The following is a 16,220-nucleotide window of genomic DNA, read 5'->3' on the forward strand; positions in this document are numbered from 1 at the left end:
GTGGAGCTGTATTTCTTCTCTTTGTTCAGTCGCGCTATGGGGAGGGAGGGAGGGATGCTGCAAACAAATGACACTGGTGTGCGCTCGCAGTGCCTCAGCCACACTGGGTCTGCCCCGCTCACGGCGCGTGTAGCCTCCCTGCCCACACTGCTCAGGCTCTAGGTTGTTCCGCCGGGAACAATCCGAGGCTGGCCCTGGGTTGCATGCACCTCCCAGGTCCAAGCCGCTCAGGTTCAGGCACTCAGGTAGTCCTCAGAGGCGCAGACTCAGTTGGGGCTGCGTTTTGTGCTCTTCCCAGGTCCGAGCAGCTCAGGTGATGAGGTGTTTGGCGAGCGCCAATGCTGCGACTTATCGCCTCCCCGCCACTTGGTTATCTGGGTGTAAAACCAGCGCACCTTCTCAGGCAGATGTTGACCGTCCAGACCCCCAATATGTTTTAGTTAGCAAATAAGCCAGTTTTATAGATAATGTCTCTCTGAGGCTGCAATTGCCCCCTTCCGGCTCTGGCTGCCTGTCACCGGAGGGGGAAGGTTTGCAGCCGGCTACCTCTGTTTAGTCCTTTGTTCCGTGCGCGGGCTGGCGGTGTCTTAGGTTAGGGCTGGCTTTTCGCATGGTAGATATCCCACAGTCTGGTTTGCTAGCCCAAATTATTTCGCTCAGATAGTGCTCAGGGTATTCAGGCCAGATTCTTACTCTCAGCGATGCAGCCCGCGCCGCGCCTCCCTGCCCAGCCCCCGCTTGCTAATGGCGGATGCAGGCGTCTGCGCTGCTTCTCCGCTGGAGGAGTTACCGTAGGGCTCGCAATCTGCGAGTTTTAATTGTTTATTTATTTTTCTCCCTGTTATGTTGTCCTCTGTGCTTCCAAAGCTCGGCACGGATTCGGCAGTGAGAAGGTTTCCTGGTGTTTGGAAACTTCTCTCTTTTTAAGACTCCCTTCCCGGGACGGAACTCCGTCCCTCCCTCTTTTGTCTCTTTTATTGTCTTTAATATTTTTCCCTACCTCCTTTCGAGGAGTTGGGTTGCTTTTCTGGGTGCCTGATGTCCTCTGCCGGCATTCAGAAGTTGTTTTGTGGAATTTACTCGACGTTTAAATGCTCTTTTGATGAATTTGTGGGGGAGAAAGTGTTTTCCCCGTCCTACTCCTCCGCCATCTTGGCGCCTTCCCCTCCACATGATCTTTCTTAGCACCCTTATTCCCACTCAGTTCTTTGCAATGGAATCTACTCTAAAAAAACATAAACAAAAGTAACATATTCAAATAAACACAATATGATATTTTTACTAAAGCAAATAAATGCATTATTTAGCTCAGTTCTCAAAAGAGCCTGTGAACTAAATGCTTTTATTGGGTTGGCCAAAAAATTCATTCAGGTTTTTCCATAACCTGAATGGAGAAATCTGAATGACGTTTTTGGCCAACTCAATATTATTTTGACTTTACAGAAAAAGAAACAGCCTTGGGGAATTTAATTAAGGCAAAACCACATATGCAAAATTTAGAAACAGTTCTGAATTTGGCAAATCTTCACTCCAGAGCCTAAATATTCTAGTCAGTTTTACTACAATTGTCAAATTATGCTATTGCATTCTTAGTTATTTTGCAAACAAAGCACTAGACAAAAGAGACAGTAGGGATACAAAGATGTAGGAACTTTGGGATACACCATCTTCACTGACAGCTTCTAGAACAGGAGGGGCACAGGAATAAATTACTCTTGACATTAGCAATCTTACATGCGTGGTGAATAGAAGAAGCATTGATGCAATAAATCATCTCTTTCAAGACCTAGAATGAATACAAGAAGAGAGTAAGATACTGGATTCAGCTCCGTAAGCTAAAGAATGGACAAAAATATTCTAGATAAGGACATGCTGGAGCCTCCACAGCCCTGAACATATGGGATAACCCTTAAAGCTCCACGTCTGAAAAAATAGCCCTTAGATTTTAAAATCCCTAAAGGACTTTTACAATATGAAGGATTTACTATATGAAGGGTATACTATTAAACATTTTATGCATTCTGTTATTTTTAAAGAGTATAATCCTTCCCCTAAGGTGTGCTGGCTCCAGGGTCTTTGAACAAGTCTAGACAAGAATTAACCAGGAGCCATCATTTTCATTATAAGTATGTTATAATTATGTTTGCTTATTTCACACTGTTTAATATACTCCCTCCTGTTAAACTACAGCAAAGGCCTTTAGCACCTGTTGCTTATTTCTGCCAGACTGAAAGTATTCCTTTCTCTTTATTATTCGTGTGCAAGGATAAGATGGAACTTGCCAAGAGTTGTCATTCTTGAATGCACCTGCCAAGTGTCAGATACTTTAATAGCTGAAATGCTTATAGCATATGCTGTGGTTGCTGCAGCTACCAACTTCCAGTGCCCGGAATTTCACAAGAGATGGAATACATGCAGGATGACAGATTCATTCCTTGATACACACGTATGTGACTATGTGCCCATGGGTATACACCACACTTATATAACACATCCCCAGGTCAGCTTTGGAGGAGAATATTTCTTAAAGTAATTTACTACCTTACATCTTCAACTTAAAAAAAAAAAAAAAGAAAGAAAGAATAAATCCCTTGGACTATACTTACTTATTTGTTGGCAGTTGCTCGACCAGACTGGCATCAGCCTGAGTACTAAAAAAAATAAAATAAAACTGAGTTTTGGCTTACAAGGTAGCACCCCACATCCTTTTTTGGTAAGTTCTTTTCTGGTGATGCCTAATACATTCCCCACTCTTCTGTTAGGTCTTCAGTCCATCCAGATAAAAGTGAGGACTGCACAGCCGCAGTGATTGAGGGGCGGGGCTGGAATAGATGTCTTATCCTCCATACGGAGGTCCCAGTGGGGTGAAGATGGAAAGGAATGCATCCTTGTTCCAATTTACTGTCTCCTGCCAGTTCTGTCAGATCTTATCAGAGGTGCCCAGTGGAAAGGGGAGAGGGTAGAAACGGTTTTCTAGAATGCTGACATGGGACTAAAGCCAGGAAAGATGGAGTGATGATGGTTCTGCGTTCCTTGCTTTACCACATTCCCAAGGACAAGTGAGGCCTTCCACGCTTTTTTCCAGTTTCCCAGGAGCCCATGTGTTTCATGCTTACTTCCCCTGCCCATGTATATATAGCTGGCAGAACATTAACCTCCCTCTCCTTGACAGATATTTTAAAAAAAATCTATGTAACATACAAGAAAACAACTCTGCAGCAGGAAGCAGTCTTATTTTATGAACACCCTTCCTCAGGTAACATCAAGATAGTACAGTTTAGACAATTAATTTTCCCTTTAGAAACACTAGAGTGCAATATTCCTGGACCTCTTTCCCTCTCTTTCTCCCTCTTTTGCTTTCACTGTACCTCTCTTTCATGTATGAAATTACCACTCAGAGCTCAAGCTGCTTGATAATTAAAGAATAAATTAGACATCTCAAGGTCTTTAAAATTTGAATAAACATGAGTTTAGTTCATGAATAGCAAGCTTTCACAAACCAAGTAGTCAAGAACCTTGTTGGCATAGCACCTGAATGGAACCAAGGGCTCTTTCTCAGAGGTAGAATTTCCCATATAAGTAAGTCTACAAACCTCTTCACTGATAATTCATTATACCTTCTGGAAAGGGCTGTCTTGCTGTGTAGGGCTATAGTCAAGCAATTTTTCTTTTCCTAAGTTAACTTATACCCTGGTAAGTAATCCTTCTTGGATGTGAGTCAGTCACAAGGAGGATTTTTCTCAGAGGTTCCTGGCACATTTAATTTATAATTGATGCCACCGATGACATAAAAACAGAAGTGCATTATACTTAAGGACAAAAAAGATTCTTCAGGTATACTCAGAGTGAGCTCATTTTTGCCAGTGAAGAAATAGAGCACCTGCAGGTAAGTGGTCTATGTTCCCATGGGCTCTGCTACCTGTTAATAATAGTATTATTGGATCATTACCTAGGAAAACAACCCTAGGAAAAAAGTCAAAGCTCATGGCTTTCAGCAGACTCAGAAAAACACATAGGGAGCAGAGTTCTAAACTCTGCCTTTCAGAGCCTAGGCTGCTGATCAAAGAATTCCAAAGAGAATTCTGTGCGCTGTCACTGATAAAATTTAAAAGGAGATTAGAGACCTGTTTCCAGCCGGAATAATTTGAAAGCTCTGACATGTACCATTATACTGTGTGATGAACATTTCCAGAAGAATAAGATGTCTGTTTTGACCTGTGCAGTGTAAAAAAACACGTTGAAGAGAAGGACAGAGGATTATTTTTATACAGATACCAGAAAGCTGCCCTCCTTATTGAGAAAGTATGGCAGGCTGAATTTTTGTCTTTAGTTTCCTTTGTAATTTGAAAGTCCTCCCAGATAAAACTTTGCGGTATACAACTTGGTTTTGACATCCTGGCTTTTTGCCTCTAACTGTTTATAAGTCATGCAAGGAAGTCATCTATCTTGACCAATATGGCTTAGACATATTTTCCATGTTAATTACACATGTTTGGACTGACATTGCAGTGATACAATTTCATTGTTTAAAACAACAGAGTGGATGGCTCTTCAGCTCAACAAGTATAGGTAAAAATTCTTCCTAGGGTAGATGGAACAAGTCTGGAAACTATATAGGCACAGGCGCTAGTGGCTGAAACCCCAGGGACTAAGAAGCTGATAATTCTGCAATGATCCCTTGTTTCAATTAAAAGCATGTTGGAAAACTATGACATAGTTATCAAAAAAATTACAATTATAATAATATATGTGTTAGACACTCCCACAAGATTGGTATCCTGAAAATAATCAGCAGTTGAAAAGGAAGCAGAAGCATTTTAACTCCGACCCAATGGAACTATTCACATTTTGGCTGTGTTTTTGAGCAGGACCTCCACATTTTTTTACACTCACCAGAACACCAGCAGTTAACCCCGTAATGGCCAACTGCTAGTTATTACCCTACATTTGGTCCGCAGCTGCATGGCTCTGCTCACTTTATTGTCGTTTCAGCCCTCAGCCCATTAGATGCCTGGTGACCGCTTGCATGCAGAGGGGCCTTTGGTTAACTGAATCCCCATCAGGATCACAGCTGTTGTAAAATATGCGGTGACAAAAATATCCATGTGCAATGCATGGCAGATAAATCTGCAAGCCAATTTAAGCAAAACCTGAAAAACAAATGAGGGCACTAGTCAAACGCTCTGGCTTCTGAACATTACAAACTACATTTCCTTTATTTGGGGGGAATATGTTTCCTAAAATGCCAGCATTCCCCTCTCAGTGTAACAGATGACTGGGGCTAAATTTCAAAGTGATAGGCCCAGTTAAGCAAAAAATACACTTTTCCACCTTCCTTCACTCAGCAGTAAGAGAATGAATGTCATGTTCAATTATCCAAACAGATTCCTGACTTTGGCATAATGCTCACATCAGCATTAGGTATTTATTCACAGTGTGCCTCCACTCAAACACCAAACCCGTGTTTCAGTTTCTTTCCGCCTGGACGCCTAGCACAGGGGTTGCATATGTGCAAGCGTGTCCTTCCACAGCGGCTGGCAACAGCTGAGCTTCCGGTCCGGCCCATCACACAGCGGGCCCTGAAAGTAGCCTGCAGGTAACTATGGTGGCTGTTACAGTGTCAACCCATTGTCCAGTTGTGACACTGAGAGACTGTGCTCATTCTGCTTCATATTGCTACCTGCAAGCATTTAAAAATAGGAAGAAGACAAGGAAATAAACTACCCCCCAAACAGGATGAAATAGTTTCTCAATTGGTATCACTCAATGTCACTCCTTTGTCATTTTGTCAAAAGTGAAAATCAGGTAACAAACGTGACCGGAGACTCCCTTAGGTCTAACTAAATTTAAATTCACAAAGTGGGAATTGTTTCTGGTTCTAACTAATCTAAAATTTGGTTTGTACCTGCATGTGTTGATTGAATGAACTCCTCTCCCACATGTATTCTGTCCATTCACTCGATTGTTGAGATGTTCCTTAACAGATTTTCCTCCTCCATTAACTTATTCTGACATGTTGTAAGTGCCCGCTATGTGCCAGGCACTGGGGATGAAATACTAATGAGTCACAGCTCCTGCATGCAAAGAATCGAGCATTCAGAGGCATAGAATCTCTCAAATGTAGGAGAGGGAAGATTCTTTTTATTCCCCTTCCACCCATGGACAGAGGAGCCTGGTGGGCTACAGTCCATGGGGTTGCAAAGAGTCAGACATGACTGAGCAACTAACCACAGCACACATGAATCCTCCACTTCTCTGCTGCCATAAATTACACAAATGAGAGGGAAAAGCACCATTAGTTATTAAATACTTTTAGCTGTTTCCCCAACTTGGTTAGGTAGGAGAGAACTCATGGTTATATTACCTATGCACTGATGGATGGCCTGTTGATTTCTTAGTAATGGTCATTGGGAAAAAAGATTTTTTTAAAACTTAAAACTAAAAATTATCAGTTAGATACCTGGAGCACAGCCAATGTTTTATGTGCAGGGAGTTAAAAAATACAGTGTGATTTATACATTCTATCTTTAAGGAATAGCCTTGTCACGTCAAACAAGGTTATGACAAATAATTTAAAAATAGAATGGATTACAATTCGTTTATCTGTATATCTATGTATGATGGGAAGAAGTATGCATATGAAAGCTCCTGGTTTTTAGCATTGTCAAAGTAAACTTAATAATTAGTTTAGATTCTCATAATCTCACGTCATGTTGCTCTATTTCTTGCTGTTTTTCAGAGGCTCCCCTCCATCCATAAGATAAAGCACTGGAAGGGCTGTGTGGGATCCATGCGTGAGTGCAGCTCTGCTACACGAAGCCGGTAAACTTACCAAAGATTTGATCGAAGTCAGTGAATTCCAAGCCTCTTTGCTCTATTTATTTCTCCCTTCTGAAAGTGTGTGGAAGTGTTAATCACTCAACCTAGTCACTCAGTTGTGTCTGACTCTTTGTGACCCTATGGACTGTAGCCCCCAAAGCTCCTCTGTCCATGGATTTCTGCAGGCAAGAACACTGGAATGGGTGGCCATTCCTTTCTCCAGGGGATCTTTCCAGGGATCAAACCCACGTCTCCTGCATTACAGGTAGATTCTTTACTGCCTGAGCCACCAAGGACGCTCATTCTCTCCTTGGGCCCATATTTTTCTCCCCATATTTCAGTTTTCTTCTTGTGTCTCCTCTCTGTTGGTTAATGTTATGCTGTTATTTGAAAGCAGATCATGGTTCATAAAATAGAGGTTTTCTATAAAGTTAACAAAAATAACTTTATGGATTTGAATGTGAACTTCTATCTGACCAAGAAGACTGATAAGATACATCCCTTTACACTAAATATATAAACTTGGAGCCAAGGGCTAGGGATTTCCCCCACCTCTAGTGAAATCAGTTCAGTTCAGTTCAGTCGCTCAGTCGTGTCTGACTCTTTGCGACCCCATGAATCGCAGCAAGCCAGCCCTCCCTGTCCATCACCAACTCCCGGAGTTCACCCAAACTCATGTCCATCATGTCAGTGATGCCATCCAGCCATCTCATCCTCTGTCATCCCCTTTTCCTCCTGCCCCCAATCCCTCCCAGCATCAGAGTCTTTTCCAACGAGTCAACTCTTCGCATGACGTGGCCAAAGTACTGGAGTTTCAGCTTCAGTCCTTCCAATGAACACTCAGGACTGCTCTCCTTTAGAGTGGACTGGTTGGATCTTGCAGTCCAAGGGACTCTCCAGAGTCTTCTCCAACACCACAGTTCAAAAGCATCAATTCTTCAGTGCTCAGCTTTCTTCACAGTGAAATAAGAAAGTATAATAGTAAACACTTTCTGAACTTGTTTCAAGCTTTTAAGAAAATTACAATAGCTCATTTCTTATACTTATCATAATAGAGGAGAAACGAATATGTGGCATTCAGTGTAGTCCAAAAATTACTTGTTGTATGCATGTGTGTGTGTATATATCCTAATAGCATATATACATGTATTACTATATACAAACATATATGTATATACATTATTAGATATTTTAAGTACAAAGGAAAATGAGATACTCTTATACATAAAGTTACTACTAATCACAGGAGAAGTAGAAAATGAGCCAAGAGCTTAATCATGATACAGAAAGGTTCTAAGCAGAAGGAAAAGTATCATAAAATATATATATTGGAGAAGGGAATGGCAACCCACTCCAGTATTCTTGCCTGGAGAATTCCATGGACAGAGGAGCTTGGTGGACTATAGTCCATGGGGTCACAAAGAGTTGGACACGTCTGCGTGACTAACACACACACATATATGTATATATAAGGATGAGCACCTGGCCCATACCAGATAAGCTCTCAAGAGGCAAGCAAACTAACTCTTAAAAGCTAAATTTAAGAAATCAAAGAAAAAGGCATATCATAGACTCTTACTTCCAAGGAAATAGTTTATGAAAAGAACAGACGCATAAAACATGTTGAATTTTAAGGAACCACAAATTACTCAAAACAAAATGCAAGAGATGGAAAGACGGAAGAGACTAGACAAGAGAGCTAGAACTGATCAAGAGGGCTTTAGATACCAGATTAGTAGGGTCTGGGATTCATTAGGTGATGAAGATGCATTAAGAAATTTATGAAAAAGATCATGATGAGCTAATAAGGGCCTATGCTAAGCACTATTTGCCATGAGCAGGAAAAAGAAACATACTGAATATATTCAGGAAATAAAATCGATAGGATTTCACATAGAAAATATAGAGGAAAAGCTGGTATTAAATGTGATTTTCAAGTTTTGTCTTGAGTTAGAAGTTTGTTGATAGATTTTACTACTTGAAATAAGAAACGGAAAAGGAATCTGATCAAAAGCACAGGTGGAAGCTTAAGGCGTAAATGGTAATAAGGAATAACATATCTAAAACTACTGAGGCAATAAGAAAAAGTAAAAATATAAATGAGTTTGTGTACTCATCAATTTTCTCTCAAGTTAAATAGAGTTTTGCAGGCTGGCGGACAACATCTATCTAAAAGAAATTTAAATTGAAAGTCAACCCTTTTAAACTGAAGAAATAATCCATATTCTAGGAAAGAATGATAACTAAGAAAAGTATTTTCTAAGAGTTCTAACTACAGCATTTTTTTGTTTTAGAAAACATTACATCTGTACCATTACCTGAAACTAGATTGTTTTTAAGTAACATATTAGCTTTGCATTCCACTTAAAAGTGAAAATACAATGCAAAAGAATCTTATAAATATTGGAAATTATACATTTTATGAGCTATTATCCAACCTTTAATTACAAAGAAAATTTATAGGCCTGCCATTTATATGAGAGGGAGAGATGAAATGGTAATAATATGAGAGAGAGACAGAGAAATAATATGAGAAAATATCTATACACATTTAATAAAAATGAAAGTTAAAATAATTTGACATCATTGTTTATCAGTTGGCAAAGATGAACAAATGTAAGAAAACAAGCACTTTTAAATACTCTCAATGGATATAAAGAGATTTCTTATATAGCAGTTTAAAAATATAGATTAAAACCTTTAAATTTTACACACCCTTTTTATGAAGCATGTTATTTATAAATTGAGTATATTCAAGAAGTAAGCTGTATACACATATATATGTATGCACACACACACATAGATAGATAGATCGGTCCCTGTTATTAAAATGAATACATAGCATTTGTGGTGGTTTTAATCAGTGTTTTTTATATTTCAAAGAAAACATCTGATATTCAAAAATAAAAAATGAAAATTGTAAGATTTCTCAAAAGGACTTATGAAGGGTATCTTAGTCATACCCCACAGAACTTCTAAAAATCCTCTTCCTCCATTTATCTTCCCTAAAAGCCTCACTACAGTTGGGTAGGTTCTCCCACTGTCTCTGATTCTCTATTAAAATTCTCCAAAACCTTTTAATATAATTAAGCACTGGTCATTTCTTCTCTGTCACCTCTTTTCTCCATCTTTTCAGATCAACTTTTTTCTTGTCTTGCATGTGTCTTCCTCAAGTGAATTAATATAGCCTCTTAAACAGTGCTCTCATTCATCCATTTCCGGGATCAACACAGCCAAAACCCCAAGCCTTAAATTGCCAAAACAACGTAGCTTTCCTCTTTGGAAGGAAAAGAGAAGGCTTTAGAAGAGGGCAGCTGAAAATATGTATATGTTAATTTTTGAAAATATGTCATAGAGAATTTATCATATTTGTTCTGTTTATTACTGAAAATATTTGACATTCTAATTATCTAACAACAGTTGATTAGTTACATTAATTATGCTAAATTCATTCAACAGAATTTGATGACATAGCTTTCAAATTGTTTGTTGTGTGTGTATAGGTACATATGAAATATATTTAATGACAATGATATTCATAGATTAAATTTAAAATCACTAGTTTAAATTAGTTTCTGTAGTTAACCTCTCCATTTTTTATTACTGGCTATGTTGAGATATCAAACTATTTCAGTGATTGAGTGAGTGAGTGAGTGAAGTCGCTCAGTCGTGTCTGACTCTTTGCGACCGCATGGACTGTAGCCCACCAGGCTCCTCCGTCCATGGGATTCTCCAGGCAGGAATACTGGAGTGGGTTGCCATTTCCTTCTCTAGGGGATCTTCCTGACCCAGGGATCGAACCCAGGTCTCCTGCATTGCAGGCAGACGCTTTAACCTCTGAGCCACTTGTGATTTTCTTTTGTCCTATGTTTTCTAAATATTTTACAACAAACATTGGTGATAAGATTAAAACAGTGATTTGTAAAGGTGGAAGTCTTTACTGCTCTAAATAATATGTTAAACTCAGAGAAATGAAAACGTGTCTAATTTCATCCAAATTGAATTTTTTTCAAAAGCCTCTAATTGACACTCATTTGTTATCATGTATGCTAGTAGTTCTAAAAATGGATAGATGTGAGTTATTTTTAGGACTAAATTAAAAAACACAGAACAGTTTCCAACTCTATTACTTTGCTAGGGCTGCCATAACAAAATATTAATACCTAACATAGGTATCTTGAATAGCATAACTTCATTCTCACTGTTCTGCAGGCTGGAAGTACAAGACCCAGGTGCTGGCAGGGTTCATGTCTTCTGAGGACTCACTCCTGGGCTTGCAGATGGCTGCCTTCTTGCTATGTTCTCACATGGCCTTTCCTCTGTTCACGTGCATTCCTGTAATCTCTTCCTTTTCTCATAAAGACACTAGTCCTATTGATCCAAGATGACCTCATTTAACCTTGAAAAAGTAAAGTGAAACTGTTAGTCGCTCAGTTATGTCTGACTCTCTGCAACCCCATGGACTGTAGCCTGTCAGGCTCCTCTGTCCATGGAATTCCTAATTACTGCTTTAAAGGCCACATCTCCAAATTTAGTTATAGGAACTTAGGGCTCCAACATATGAATTTTGAAAGGAATATAATTCAGACCATAATGCCAACTAAAATATACTCTCAGTTAAAATAAACTTCAACTTAAATTCCAGAAGGTGGATATGAAGATAATAATAGAAAGATACAATTTATACAGTAGCACTACTGTATATTTTAGTATATTCTAATTCTTTGAAATGTGTTGTGTACAAAGTAATTCTGTTAACTAAGAAATATAATTAATGAAAAATTCCCTTTTTCAGTAATGCTAAAACTAGAACGAGTCTGAATGTATTTTCTCTACTTTTAATCTAGCTGTGCCATTACAAGGTGTCACATACACAACTGTGCTAACAGATATAGTCATCTAGAATGCATAGCTGGAAAGGAAATCCTCTACTCCAGGGAGTGCCTTAAAAAAAAATAGGAGGCCTACTCATTAGTTGTCCTTTGTTTTCTACTTTGGGTTACATCAAACTGACCAAAATTCCTATTTATTACTAGTCCATTAAAACAAAAGCAAAGTTTAGACAGAGAGCATTAATCAATTCATATTTCCATAAGCACAAAGATTACGTCAGCCAATAAATCACTCAACCAGCTGTGTCTTTTTTAAAAAGGATTTGTAAATAATCAGTTTGACTGAAATTAATTGCATTTTTTTCTTCCCCCAATCCCTCACACATACAACAGTATGAAAGTATCTGGAGACAAAAAGTAAGCTGAGATTCTGTCATAAATAAGATAACCAATTTGGCTTATACGCCAAGTAATCCGTGGTGAGATCACTGAGTCCTTAGGTATAGAGCAACAGCAAAATGTAGTACTAAGAAATGCGATCACAAAATTTTCCAAGGGGCATAGTTTTTCAATGTGTAAAAAGTCATCCATATATGAGGACTTTTTTCTTTTGTGAAAGCACCATCACAATGATTTTATTTACCCAATTATATTTCATAAACTTTTATCAGATAATTTACCTAAATGATTTCTGACTCTACACTTGTTTGAAATGTGGGTTTCAAGGATTGGCTACATGAAATAGAAGTCACCTCATGCCCATGGCTTCTACTTCATTCATCCAGTACAAACATCAACATGGCAAAAATCCATGTCTAGAAACTTCCTAAAGAATGAAATGTCTTTCCTCTCTAGAAAGTAGCAACATGAAAGATGACTGAGAATGGTAAGTATTCAAAACTATACCTTACAGTGTTAACTACAGTCACCCTGCTTTACTTTAGATCTTCAGACTTTATTCACCTAACAGCTGAAAGTTTATACCCTTTTACCAAGCTCTTCCCACTTTCCCCAGCCTTCAGCCTTTGGCTACTCCTTTTCAGTTCTCTATTTGTATGAGTTTTACTGTTTTGTTTTTCAATTCCACATATATATGATACCTTACAGAGCAGAATTTGTCTCTGCTTGGCTTTCACTTAGCATAAAACCTAAAGGTCCATCCGTATTTTCACACATATCATGATCTCCTTTTTCCTCATGGCTGAATAGTATTCATAGGAGTGAGTATGTGTGTGATTCTTGAATATGATGTCCTGCGTTTCCATTTTGCCTTGGGCCCTGAAAAATTAGGTAGCCAATCCTAAGAATATGTTATCCTGAGGATCCCATATCAATTCAAACTCTTCTCTGAACATCATCTTTAACTTCTTACCTTAGGTCCTGATGATACTGTTTCCCTTGTCTGACACAGAGGATGGATTTTTCTAGTATACCCCAAGTAGCACGTACCAGAAGAAGGTAAGGCATTGGTTGTGTATCACCCCCCTCCCATTTGCAGCTTGCACCACCAGACTAAACCACCCACTACATCTCCTTCTTAGTCTCATATTTTGACCCAGTTACTCCCTTACATTTACTCTTGACTCATTCTCTTCTCCAGTTTGGTTCATGCCATCATTTTTGGTAACTGTAGGAGGCCTATGGATGAACTATTTCCTCTGCCTGTCAGAGCCCTTCCTTACCTTCAGTCACCTGTTCCTCCGCCCCCTCCCAGCCAGTGATGCTGGCTGTATCAGCAGTAACTCACCATACCTGAAATCTTAAAATCAGTCACTCCCTTCTCCGGCTGCCACCTGCGTTGATTCAGTTTTCAGTCTCAGGTACTCATTTTGCAAGAATTCTTCATCTTCAATAAAACATCAAACCATTGACTTTACTTTTCATTCTTCCAACCTACATATGTTTCCTTTCCCCCCTTTAACCAGGCTTTTAATCCATGTTTCCTAGTTGAAATAATTCCCTTTTAAGTATTTTACCTTCTTTGCCTCCTTTTTTCCTCCAGCATCTTCCCCTTGAAAACCGTAAACATTGGCTGAAAGCATCTTAAAACTTTTTCATGCCAGCATCTGAGAAGCTAAATGTAATTGTAGAGTAACAACTAGGAGGAATAAAACCACCTCACATTTGTGCTAAAAATTTTATACAGATATTGACAGGGAGGTCTGGTGTGCCACAGCCCATGGGGTCACAAAGAGTTAGTCAGGACTTAGCGACTGAACAACAACAAAAACATACAGATATTTAACATTTCATACAGATATTTAAAACTTTAACCATGAAAGCTGGGATAATTCTAGTTTTGAACTAGAGAATTCTTCTGTAAAATATATACAAAGACTCATTTCTCTTTAAAATGTTTAAATTGTTTCCTACCTCTTTGAGAAGAGCAACCAAACATCTTCCAGGGCTTATAACAGCGCTTCTCTAGCAACCTATGGGGAGGAGAGTTTGTTTTAGTTTATGCTTTTGTTTCTATTCTGTTTCAGCATGGACTGAGACAAGGTCCTACTGCCTATGGTTGGAAGCAATCTGCAATGTGAGATGCACCATCCAAGTTCACACTCACCTGAACTGAGTTGAGTCTAGTGATGAAGGGCTGGAGTCTCTGCAATTTGAAGCTGTTGTAAAGGTTTTACATTGTAAGTACTTTAGTCTGTTCGCTACCAGCAGTGGTTTAACCCAGACTATTACTAGTGGTAGTCTACAAGTCCCTGTCTCTCTGACCTTAATCCACACAAACCCATCCACTTGTCTCCGACACAGCAGGCGGCTGGCTTCCTTTTTGCCCTTCAGATGAACTATCAGGCCTCTGGACTCAGAAAATTCTTTGTCCAGTTCTCCACAATAAACCTTATTGTTATCCTTCAGGTTTCAGCTCAGACACTGTCCTCAGAGAGGCTCTCCCAAAGGCCCCCTTCTCAATCAGTGGTCTCCAATTATTCCCTGAATCATAATACAGCTTATTCCCTTTATAGTATATTCTAGAATGTTAACATATTCTTAAATTTTTGTTTTTTAATGCATTATAAATTTTGAAATTAACTGGATTAGTATAATAAGTAACCATCCTTTGCTTGGCAAATCTACCCTTTCTAATGAAACCAGAATTAATAAACAGGTATGCATAATCTTTTTGGTAAAAACACATAAAAACACACACACTTTTTTTTTTTAAATGGACTCATTCTCTACATATTACTCTGGAATAATTTTTCACCTAAGAATATATTTTAGACATTTCTAAAGTCTAGAGACCAACACTTAACTGTTTTAAGAAACAGTTAAGCAAGTATATACATAACTCAGGTAGAGAGAGTTAAGTAAATGAGATTTTTGGTTATGTTTTTAATCTGCAAGGTTTGTCGCTGTTTGTTTGCTTTGCTACTTCTCTGTTTCCTTTCTTCACCTTCATCAATTCACCCTCCCCCATGAGGATTCTTTTTAAAAGTTCAGTGCCTGCCATTTTTTATAGTGTGTGTTGTGTGTTGTTCTGGTCGCTGTAGTGTTGTGTTCTGGTTGCTTTTCTGCATCTTGCTTTTCTCACTCAACGACTTGTTGTCATAATTACCCCAAGACAAATGGCATAGGTCTTACTCATGGTTTCTGATTGCTTCTCAATAGCCCATAGTGTGACTGTATCATATTTTTTTCTCAGTTGAAGGCCATTCATTCTTTCTGATTTTTGCCTCGTAAAAAAAAAAAGAAAAAGACAGTGAATATTCTCATATGTATATTTTTATACTGTGGTGTTTTTACTTCTGAAGAATGTGGTTGCTTCTAGGTTGTGGTTATGTACATTTTTAAAGGCATTGTTAAAAATTGTTCTCCAAAAAGATGGGGATAATTTATCATTCCAGTAGCAAAGAATGTATCATTTCCTTTATACTGACCAGCAATAGATTTACTGAAATTTAAAAATTTTGTCAGTTGGTGATGGTAAAATGATACATATTACATTGTTATTTTTAGTACAGGAAATTTGAGTTTACTCATTTGTGAATTCCCTATTCATATCTTTGATGTAATTTTCTATTGAGTAGCTTGTCCTTTTCTTTACAATTTGTAAGGATTCCTCCTATATTATAGACATTAAACACTCATCATCATCGTCTTGCAACCTTGTTTTTTTCCCCATAATTCTTATTATCTGTCTGCTGACTTTGTTAGTATAGTAAACGTTTGTCATGTCTGTGTCTGTTCTAAGATCTACTGAACATTCTTTCTGTATGTGAATAACTTTCTACTCATGAGTTCCGTCTCCTCAACTAGAAAGCAGAAACTCATTTTCACAGGTTCCCTTGCAACTAGGGTACAAGAACATGCTCCTATCAAATTCACCTGCACATAACTCCAAGGTGGAAATGATGAAAGCAAGACAGTGAACCGTGGCTTCAGTGTCCTACAGAGGCAGCAGAGGTATCTTCTCAAAAGTAGTTCCTCGGTAGAGTTTGGGCACTTTTCCTACAAAATTGATTTTCTGAACATGTTGTTTCCAACCAAGAACCCTAACTGATACTGATATCAGTGTGTATACAAAAGTTATAATTTTAATGTCAAATGTATCTTAAT

At 38.6% G+C, this 16,220-nt stretch overlaps 1 protein-coding gene and 1 long non-coding RNA gene across 5 annotated transcripts in view; one reads left to right on the plus strand and one right to left on the minus strand.

Annotated features, from left to right (window-relative positions):
• The window catches only part of LOC133245900 (uncharacterized), a 187,799-nt gene that overhangs the window by 165,387 nt on the left and 6,192 nt on the right, over nt 1-16,220 (plus strand). For both annotated transcript variants that reach the window (XR_009735809.1, XR_009735810.1), the window contains exons 2-3: nt 6,740-6,822; nt 14,138-14,290. This is a non-coding gene — a long non-coding RNA (uncharacterized LOC133245900). The remainder of the gene's footprint in view (nt 1-6,739; nt 6,823-14,137; nt 14,291-16,220) is intronic.
• CRPPA (CDP-L-ribitol pyrophosphorylase A) overlaps nt 1-16,220 on the minus strand; it is a 454,696-nt gene that overhangs the window by 5,199 nt on the left and 433,277 nt on the right. For all 3 annotated transcript variants that reach the window (XR_009735806.1, XR_009735807.1, XR_009735808.1), the window contains exons 17-23: nt 14,025-14,083; nt 13,628-13,662; nt 13,404-13,497; nt 10,983-11,218; nt 4,894-7,772; nt 2,607-2,651; nt 1,665-1,786 (exon numbers count right to left, since the gene is read on the minus strand). The gene's annotated coding sequence lies outside the window, so the exon portion shown is untranslated. The remainder of the gene's footprint in view (nt 1-1,664; nt 1,787-2,606; nt 2,652-4,893; nt 7,773-10,982; nt 11,219-13,403; nt 13,498-13,627; nt 13,663-14,024; nt 14,084-16,220) is intronic.

This window comes from Bos javanicus, chromosome 4 (genome assembly GCF_032452875.1).
Source record: "Bos javanicus breed banteng chromosome 4, ARS-OSU_banteng_1.0, whole genome shotgun sequence".
Lineage (NCBI taxonomy): Eukaryota > Metazoa > Chordata > Mammalia > Artiodactyla > Bovidae > Bos > Bos javanicus.